Below are 10,296 nucleotides of genomic sequence, written 5' to 3'. Positions count from 1 at the left end.
TTTTTGGCGCCGTTGCCGGGGAAGCGGCAGAGTATTGGTGATTGTTGCTATTCTTCTATTTTCTACTACAACCTTCTTCTAAGTAGTTTATTTCATTTCCATTATGCAATTTCATTTATGCAAAAGTAGATTAGCCTTTCTTATTTTCCTAGATTAGCATTTCCTGCTTTCATAGATTAGTATTTCCTGCTTTCATAGATTAGCATTTCCTGCTTTCCTAGAATAGCCTTTCAATTCCGCATTTCAATTCTGCAAGCGTAGATTAGTGTTTCAATTTCGCAAGCGTAGCCTAGCATTTCATTCTTGCAATTTGATTTGAGCAAAATAGATTAGTCCTTTCCTGCTTTCATTTCAATTTCGCAAGATAGTTAGTTGCAGTTCAATCTATTTCATGCCTTGTAGGAGTAGAGATAAGTTAGAAAAATGATTGCACAACACCCCCACTGCTTCACACAGCCAACGTTCTTCTTCGATGGCTGTGATGAAAGAACCCCTGGGTGGACATCAAGACATATCTGAAGAACCTCTAGGGGAGAAGAAGAAAGAAACACTCCTCTGAAGCAAATGGCTACAAGAAGAAATGATTGGAGCAGTCCCTTGTCCAAAGATGAATTTGAAAATCAGATCGAAGGTTTCAAGAGTGATATGAGGCAGTTTCTTGCCATGCAACTGGATACCTTGCGGATCCAAAAGAAGCAAGAAGAAGCTAAGAGGGCTTTGGCCATTTTTTGTCCTAGGTGCACTAGAAAGCATCCTTGGAACGAATGTCCAATGCACTCTCTAGAAGTGTGTTTCATTTGTGAAGAATACCATCCTACAGATCAGTGCCCTTCCTTGCCCAGAATCAAAGCTACATATCAAAGAGCCAGGGAAGCCACTGAATCACTCTATTATATGAACCAAAGGAGACCACATGGACCTAGATCTTACCAGCAGGAACTGCAAGGGATACCTGAGACCTATTATGACCCTTATCAAGCCACTTTCGTGCCTTCTTGGGATCCCCCTGCTCATCCTTCCTGGTCTACACCTCCTCCTTGGTCATATTCTCCTTGTTCCTTCATAGATCCATATTATGCCCAACCAGTTGCTCATTCGTTTGACTCTTATGCTCAGCCACAGCCTCAGTGGAATGCACCTTATCAGGAGTGGAGGCCCCAGTACAACCCTCATCCCGCTCATTTTCCTCCACCACCTGCTCATCCACAACCATCGCCTCCTCCTCCACCAAGGCAACCCCAAATGCCTACCCAACCACAATGCCATCCATCTCCATCTCAATTTCACACCTCCACTCACTTACCCGTACCTCCATTTCCAAAACCATGCAATGGAGCAGCTCAACCCAATTGCAAATCTGAGGCACAACATGTGCAAATGATTCCTCGTGAGCTCAATGATGTTCACCAAAGCTCAGGAAAAGTAATGCAAAAAAGAGATCATCTTGAAAGCATTGAAGGACCAAAAGCAAAAGAAGATTCAAAAGAGGAGATCAAAGAACCATGGGCTGCACTTGATGAAGAAAAGAGATCAGAGTCAGAGATCAAGAGAGTTCCCTCATGGTTACCATCAAATCTTCCATGTATTCAAGAGAAATATCAACAAAAAGAGGAAGATCAGAAGGTCATGATAGAAGGTGACATGAAGAATGATCCAAATCAGCAAGATGACCAAGGATATCAAAGCTATATTGAGATATGGTTTCAGAAGGTCACTAAGTTGCAGCAGTACTCTCCTCCTCAGCTATGTTTTGTACTTTCAAAGTCAGATCATTTTGTCTCTGAAAGTTGGATAGTTGTCCAAGCATGCATTTCGAGCCTTCACATCATTTTTTCTCTAATCTCGATGTGCACATGGCTCCATTGGAAGTATTCTTATACTTGAAAATGATTTTGTTTTTCAAGTAGGGTAGGGTAGAAAAAATGAAAAAAAAAGAGAAAAAAGAAAAAGAAAAAATGAAAAAAAGAAAAATAGAAATCTAAGGTGAAAACCTCCTTGGAGGCGCCTTAGATTGGCTCATTGATTGAAAACCTCCATGAGGCGGTCAATGGGTTGAAAAAAAAAAAGGAAAAGAGAAAAAGATATTTGGGTGAAAACCTCCCTTGGAGGCGCCCAAGGCAGGTAATTAGGGTGAAAACCTCCATGAGGCGCCCTAGTTGTTTTTCAAAAAAAAAGAGAAAAAAAGAAAAAGAAAAATAAAGCTAATCTCCATTGAATAAGTTCATGTTGCAGCAATGACATTGCAGGTTAAAGGAGGATGTGTCATGACAGGAGGAGCACTCAGATCAAAGACAAAGGAGTTTTTGTGCCTTCTACAGGAAGTTTCGTATCTTCTACAGGAAGCTTACAAAAAAGCCAAATTGATCTCCAAAGAGGACCTGAAGGCTTGGAATATGTCCATGAGGCCTACACTCATCTATGTTTCCACTCCTCACCCCTTTTCCATCATTATTTTCATGTCATTATGCTTCTTTCCTCAAAACTGTGTTTTCTATAGGATGCTCTGAATTTCTACAGGAAACATCCTGTAGAACCTTTGGACAAGCCAAATTCAAACTCAAAAGTGAATCTAATGGTGGGAATCTATTGGTTAGGCCTGCAAGCACTTGTGTGTCCATCCCTTGCCTTCATCCATCGTTTCTTCACCTCCTTGTGCTTCTCATTGTGCTTCTACAGGATCTTCCTGTAGAAATTGTGGGAAACTAGGCATGCATTTCAAAATGTGGTTTGGCGAGCATGATAGCTTCCTCAAAGGTTCAGATGTCCTCATGCAATCTTCCAACTCCTCCTCCATCATCTCCATACCTGCATCATAGCCAAAATTCATTTTGTCATCCCATGCAAGCACATGCAAAAAGCCTTGAGGCAAAGATCCATAGAACCAAATTTGTTTTTGCCATAACTTGAGAACCATGCATCCATTTGACAAACCTTTCTATGGGGGATTGTACAAGGTCGATGACAACATGCCTGAGCAGTTTCATGCAATTCCGGTGCACGGTTTCCAAGAAATCAGCCTCCATCACCATCAGCCATTTTTGCATTTCCTCCATAACCGTGCATCCGTTTCAAAACCTGTTTCATGGGGAGATGCATGTGGGTGATAGTAGCCTACCCAAGCAGTTTCAGCCAATTCCGATGCACGGTTTCCGAGAAATCGAGCTCTGAAATCTTCAGCCATTTTCCAATTTTCTCGAAATCCGTGCATCCATTGATCACGAATTTGCTATGGGAGATGCATCATGATGGTAGGAACATGCCCACCAAGTTTCAGCTCAATCTGGTTTTCCGTTTGGGAGAAATGAAAAAAAGAAGTTCTGGTCCTGTGAAAATTCAATGGCAGCAGGTTCAGGATGCAGATCTGAACGTGGAAATGAATTCTTGTTGCATGCATCTGGCCAGAGGACACCTGCACAAGAAAACCAGCCATGGATTAGCAGCCCAGCCATCATGCAACCATAAAATCAAATGCATGCAGCAATGACAGCCCACAGCAGCTCACGGCAGCCATTCAACTTCGAGGTATGTGACAAACCCATTCTTCTATTGCATAAAATTAATTTGGAAACTGCATGAATGAATGAAATGGTGGAATTAAGCCACGGATTAGCGAGGCTCAACCGATTGTCTTCTCTAGCGCTCAAGGCAAAAATCACGCAGCATGATCGGCCATTCACGTGAAAAATTAAAAAAAAAAAAAACACACAGTTAATGGTAGTTGAACTCCAGTGAACAGGATGTCAATTAATTAACGGAGAGAAGAAGACATGTATCACTGCAGTTTGAAAAATCTAGCGCACATGTTTTTTCCACCTCATCACAAATCACGGAGAAATTGAAGACGGCTTGGCTGAAACTCATGAACTGCTGTTCATCGGCACTTTCCACGTCCTCAACTAAAGTGTGCACAATCAGTTAATTGGTTCTCTATCATCAACTCATTTGATGATTGTTTTATTTCTCTCCGAAATTGTTGCAATGATCATGATTCACTCAAAGTGTATTCGAATTCAGATGGAGATAAACGAAAATTAGCAGAACATCTTAGAGAAAAATATATGAAATGGTTAGCAAAACTTATTTCAACATCTTCAAATATGGTCTCGGTGGTTCTTCCATGGCTCTGTTTGGCAGCGTAGGTGGTGGTATTTGCACCAAAGCAGCAGATGTAGGTGCTGATCTTGTTGGCAAGGTTGAGAGGAACATTCCTGAAGACGATCCACGCAACCCAGCTGTCATTGCTGATAATGTTGGTGACAATGTTGGAGATATCGCTGGTATGGGATCAGATCTATTTGGGTCCTATGACTGAATCTTCCTGTGCAGCTCTGGTTGTTGCATCCATATCATCATTTGAAAACTCTCATGATCTTACTTCCATGTGTTATCCCTTGCTTATTAGTTCAATGGGTATCATTGCTTGCTTAATCACAACTCTGTTTGCAACTAACATATTTGAGATCAAGGCTGTGAAGGAAATTGAGCCTGCATTGAAAAAGCAACGTATTATCTCCATAGTAGTGATGACTATTGGCATTGCTGCTGTAAGCCTAGTTGCATTGCCTTCATCCTTCATTATCTTCAATTTTGGTGCCCAGAAGGTTGTAAAGAACTGGGAGCTTTTCTTCTGTGGTGCTATTGGTTTGTGGTCTGGCCTTGTTATTGGTTTTGTCACTGAATACTGCACTAGTAATGCTTACAGCCCTGTCCAAGATTGTCGATTCATGCAGGACTGGAAGCAGCAACTAATGTTATATTTGGGTTGGCTGTGGGATACAAATCTATTATTATATTTGCTATTGCAGTAAGCATTTTATGAAGCAAAGGAAGCTGCCGCAGTCGGAAAGTTTTGTCATGTCAGGAACAGAAACATGAATCAAGGTTAACCAATGGAAAAACAGTGATTCCCATCCAGCTTCGGCATGCAATATCTATTCTCGGGCAGTTCATTGAAGCTAGCAGACTGTTTCTACAGGAAGCTAGCAGGCTGTTTCTACAGGAAGCTAGCAGATTGTTTCTACAGGAAGCCAGCGAACAGTTTCTACAGGAAAGTTTGAAAAGCGGGAAGCCAAAGGAGAAATCGGCCGAGATGTTAGCCAAGGAAGCCACCAGGGCCATCAAAGACAAGGGGAGAGATTTGGTTGCTCAGAGGATGAGCAACACTTTCAGTAGGGGGGTGATGATGAGCCCCAAAAATGTACAATTATTTGGGCTCATTCAACCTCCTAAGTTGGCTTAGTCCACCATTCTCATTTGTTTATTGCATGTTTTTGATTATTTTTATGTTAATAGAGTGAATTTGGTTAGTCATTATGCCAACAAGTCTAATGGGTGCTTTGTGTAGCCTTTTTGGTCAACTTGGAGACAAAATTGAAGGTCTTAATGAGCACTTGGCAGCCAAATTCGTGGGAGAACAAGCTAGAGGATTTGTAGGAAGGTGTCCCCCTCATTTATGGGCCCTTACCTCGAATTCTCCACCATCAGCTCGAAGTTCAAGGGCCACCGAATCAATCAGCTCAAGGGCAGCCAAGCAAGTCAAGTTGGACTGCTGTTAACTCTAAGTCTTGGGCAGCCAAGTCCCTAACTTTTAGGAGGACTGTTGGGTCCTCAAATTGTATAAATAAGAAGGCTTGGGGCCTCATTTTGGTTAGCTAGTTGGTAGTCATTTTTGTTAGCTAGTGGGTAGTCATTTTTGGTAGCTAGTTAGTCATTTTGCTTTAGCCATTAGTTAGCTAGCTTGTAGTTCAATTTTTAGGCCATGGATTAGCTTTGCTTTCAGCTCATTCTCAAGCTCTCCTTATGGACAGTTTTGATGTACTTTTCATTTCTTGATTAATAAAGATGGATCCAGCTTTGCACCAGCTCTAAATCTCTCTTGGGAGGTTGTAGTTCTTGGGGTTGGGCCCATCTCAAGCGCCCAGTACCTCCCTCGTTTATATCTATGTGTCTTTGCTGCATTCTCATAATAAAATCTGCTCTTTAGATTTAATTCGTGCTTTGTTACTTAGGTTTCTTTTGATGGTTCAAGTAGCTTCTCATGTTCATAATAGATTGGTAGGAGTTTGTATGCATTTAGATCTTTTGGCATGTTCTTTCTCATGTGATGTGTATGGTTCTCTTTTCAAACAAGGCTGTTGTTTACTCATTCATTAACAGTTGGATTGAGTTAGCTAGGACTTGGTTTGTTTGCAAGAATTCATTGATTTGTTTGAATAAGCATTGTGCAGGGCATCTTCATCACCTCCTCGTTCATTTGAGCCTCGTTCAGATCAGCTCCTCCATCACCAAGTCTGTTTCCTTATCTCCCATCTGCTCTTTTGCCACGTTACCCTACCTTCTTCTCCATTGTTGCCTCAACTACCTTAAAGCCAAATCATCCTTCCACATATCATCTCATCACTCCATCCATCAGTTCCTAGGTCACTTCCGACCCCCATCCTACCTCCATAACCATCCATGCATTTTCCATCAACCATCCATCCTCAAAATTCCAATTCGTAAACATCCTGTAGAAGAATTACAGAACATCCTGTAGAAGACTTATAGGACTATCCTGTAGAAACCCCTGCAGACTTCCTGTAGAAGTTCATAAACACGGTTGCATGGCCTCCAGACTTTGTGAAACTCTCAGAAAGAATGCTAGGGATCCCTTAGAACCTCTCTATACCTGCCTGACCTCTTCCATGCATTTCATCCCTTGATCCATCCCTGCACAGTGGAAAACTAATTAGAATCACATGCATGATAATTCCAACAACTTAATCAAAAATACAAAAACATGTCTTTTATGATGCAAGTAGCTTAGATCCATGCATTTTCACTAATTAGAGGTAATGACAGCATAGGTAGAAGTTTTATTCACATTCTTTGCATTGTAGAGGTTAGACTAGTCAAATTAGGGTTTCCTAGGTTTACATGCTTTGATTTGCTTTCAGTTCGTTTTCGCCAAGTAGATTAGTTTTCTCTGAGCTAGCTTTCGTCCATCATTTAGCAAGCTTCTTCTGAGAGCCTATAGAAGTTGGCTTGAGCCCTAGCGGACTTGTGCCAGCTGACCAAGTGACAGCTGCGACAAGAGCTAGTACTTGTGCATATAGCACCGCCGCTTCCAAGTTTGTACGAACTACCGGGTTGATAAATAAGAGACAGGAAGCCCCAGGAGTTGTAGCATTATTGCTACAATACTGGAGCTCACCACCCGCCGAGAGATCTCCATCGTCCGTCTGTTCCATCCAACGGCCAGTATTGCTCTCCTGACCAGATCATCCACCCACCATGCAATCCTCACCCCTGGTCATGCCATGCACCCGAATGATAGAAGCAACCATCTATTAGTGTCTGGTGCATTACTACTTCAACTACTTCATTCAACACATTGTGCACCCGAGAGGAAGAAGGACAACACCAAAGAAGAAACTTACATTTAGCAGTTAATGAATTTCATCCTTTACGACACTTCACCTGCTTGAGGAGTACAATAGAGTACCAGAGAATGTCAAATTCATTCATTGAAGCAGCAGGTCATAGAAGAGGCCCATTTTTAGATAGTTAATGTGGTTGGTGGTCGATTATGACCCCTCCACGCATTAAGCAACATAATATCTTTGTAAAGAAACTCTATATATACCCAGAACACGGATGTAATGAGGGTTGATGGTTATTGTTTTGATGTAAGGTTCAGCTTCTGGAGACTGTAACTACTGCGATACTTGCAGCATCTGGTCTTCATTTTCAGCTAATACAAGCTTCTTTTGTTGTTAATTGCTCACTTTCCATTTCTACTCTGTTCTAGGCTGTGCCTGTTATGCATTTATTCATGTGCTCTTGATATTTAGCATTAGAGGGGCTGTCATCCCACCTCTGTGTTGAAGTCTAGTATGTATCATTGAATGTGTTATGCAGGTTTTTGTTCACTTAGTGCCAGAGAGCTGTCATCTTGTCTGTGCATTAGGAAATAGATTCGCAGACCTTTTTACTGGTTGCAACCGGCCATCACATGGTCTTGTGCATCTGCTGGTGTGGTCAGCATTCTCCATGTTCACCTAATCCTCAAACTGTGAGTAATTGGTGGTCTAAAGCCTTGTATTCTGGGGGTGTTCACCCACGTCTGGAGTTAAGCATAGTAGAAGTGGTTATCTAGCTTGGACAAGCATCATTCCTTCCATTCATCCATCTCCAACATTTTGTTGAGTTTGTAATGTTCCTGAGCATCTCTGAGATACAACCTAGGAGAGTTTCTTGGGGTGATAATAGTCCCAAGTCTGGTTATGCATTAAGGAGTCCATCTCTTCTTCCATGTCTAGCTCCCATTTCTTCCTGCTTTCAACCTGCGTTGCTTCTTCATAACATTCGGGTTCACTAGAATCAGTCAACAATAAATAATATAATGAAGGAAAGTATTGTTTAGGGGGTCTACTTATCCTGGTAGATCTTCTAACACCACTTTCAGGTGTTTGGGGTGCTTGTTGCTGTTGTGGTGGTTGCTGTTATTGTGGTTGTTGATTATTGTTATTTTTAGGCACCTTTAATTTTTCAGTGATCTCATCAAGAACTGTGTATTCCTTGTTTTCTTTTTCATGTTTCTTTTCTTGCAACTGATTCTTATACAAGACCTTTTCATTGAATATTACATCTCTGCTCCTAATGATTTTTTGATTTTCATAATCATATAAGCGATAACCAAAATCATTAACACCATATCCAATAAAGGTACATTTCTTTGATTTTGCCTCAAGCTTTGTTCTATTTTCTTTATTAATATGGACAAAGGCCTCACAACCAAAAGGCTTTAAAAAAGAGTAGTTTACCTTTTTACCTGTCCATGCTTCCTCTAGAACACCACCATCCAAGGAACTTGAAGGCCCTCTGTTTATTAGATTAAAGGCAATCCTGCATGCAATCTCATGCACCTTACACGCTCCATGATTGTTCTGTTCATCCTTTCTGACACACCATTTTCTTGTGGTGTTCTTGGAACTGTCTTCTCTCTGTGAATTCCATGCTCTGAACAATACCTATCAAACTCGTTGCTACAATATTCACCTCCATTGTCTGATCTGAGACACTTCAATTTCTTTCCTGTCTCAATCTCAACCAAAGCTTTCCATTTCTCGAAAGTATCAAATACATCAGATTTATTCTTAATACAATAAATCCAAGTTTTTCTAGTTGCATCATCAATAAAAGTAACATAATAATGAGAGCCACTTTGAGATGATACCTGAGCAGGTCCCCATACATCTGTATGCACAAGCTCTAATTTTCTGCTCTTCTTTTCTTTCCCAACTCTAAGAAATCTGACTCTCAATAGTTTTCCATAAATGCAATTCTCACAGAAGTCCAAATCAACATTCTTCAAACCCGGCAAAAAATTCCTTGAGTGAAGGATATTCATCGCCTTCTCACTCATGTGTCTGAGCCTATGATGCCATAATGTTGCATCTGCTCCTTTGGAAGTTAAAGCATTAACAAAGTTAGAAATACCATTGCATAAATACAATGTACCAACCTTTTCACCTTTTTCTATTACTAGGGCTCCTTTGGTGACCTTCCAAGCTTTATCTGTGAAAGTTGTCACACAACCTTCACCACCTAACTGCCCTGTTGAAATCATATTTTTCTTCAGATCTGGAACATGCCTTACCTCCTTTAGTAGCCATTTGTTTCCATTCTGCTGTTTTACAAGAACCTTACCCATTCCAACAATTTTACATGGTTTATCATCACCCAAACGGACTTGTCCAAAATCTCCTTGAACATAGTCATGAAAGTATTTCTTATCAGGTGTGGCATGGAATGAGGCCCCTGAATCTACTACCTAGGAATCAGTAATATTTTTGAAAGAAAGAATCAAAGAATCTTGTAACACCTCACCTGTCACATTTGCTTCATGATTGTTTTCTTGTTGTGCATCTCCTTATTTTCCCTTCCGAGATCTATAGTATTTCTTTAGGTGTCCCTTCTTTCCGCATTTCTAGCAGACTATCCCTGACCTGGACTTGGATCTACCTTTCCTTGATTTACTGCGATATCCTGAGCTCTTTCCTCTTTCCATTTTTCTTCCCCTAGACTCTACAATCAAAGCATTACCCGATGTCTCATCAGACCTTTTCCATCGCATTTCCTCGCTAAGGATAGAACCGACAACATCATCAAACTTTAAAGTACTAGATCCAAAAACAGAGTTACTAATGGCCACTACTAAACCATTCCAACTTTCTGGCAATGAGCACAAGAATAACAGAGCTCTAACTTCATCATCAAATTTTACCCCTAAAGAACTTAACTGACTTGTAACAA

The 10,296-nt window shown here is 40.9% G+C and overlaps 1 pseudogene; it reads left to right on the top strand.

The window, feature by feature from the left end:
* Positions 1–4,117: 4,117 nt before the first annotated feature.
* LOC149207324 (pyrophosphate-energized vacuolar membrane proton pump 1 pseudogene) lies at positions 4,118–4,808 on the top strand (annotated as a pseudogene).
* The last annotated feature ends 5,488 nt before the right edge of the window (positions 4,809–10,296 follow it).

This window comes from Pinus tabuliformis, chromosome 1_2, assembly GCF_031772625.1.
Source record: "Pinus tabuliformis cultivar Carrire ecotype Pingquan chromosome 1_2, CPIR1, whole genome shotgun sequence".
NCBI classification, from domain to species: domain Eukaryota; kingdom Viridiplantae; phylum Streptophyta; class Pinopsida; order Pinales; family Pinaceae; genus Pinus; species Pinus tabuliformis.
This window is presented reverse-complemented; position numbering and strand designations above follow the sequence as displayed.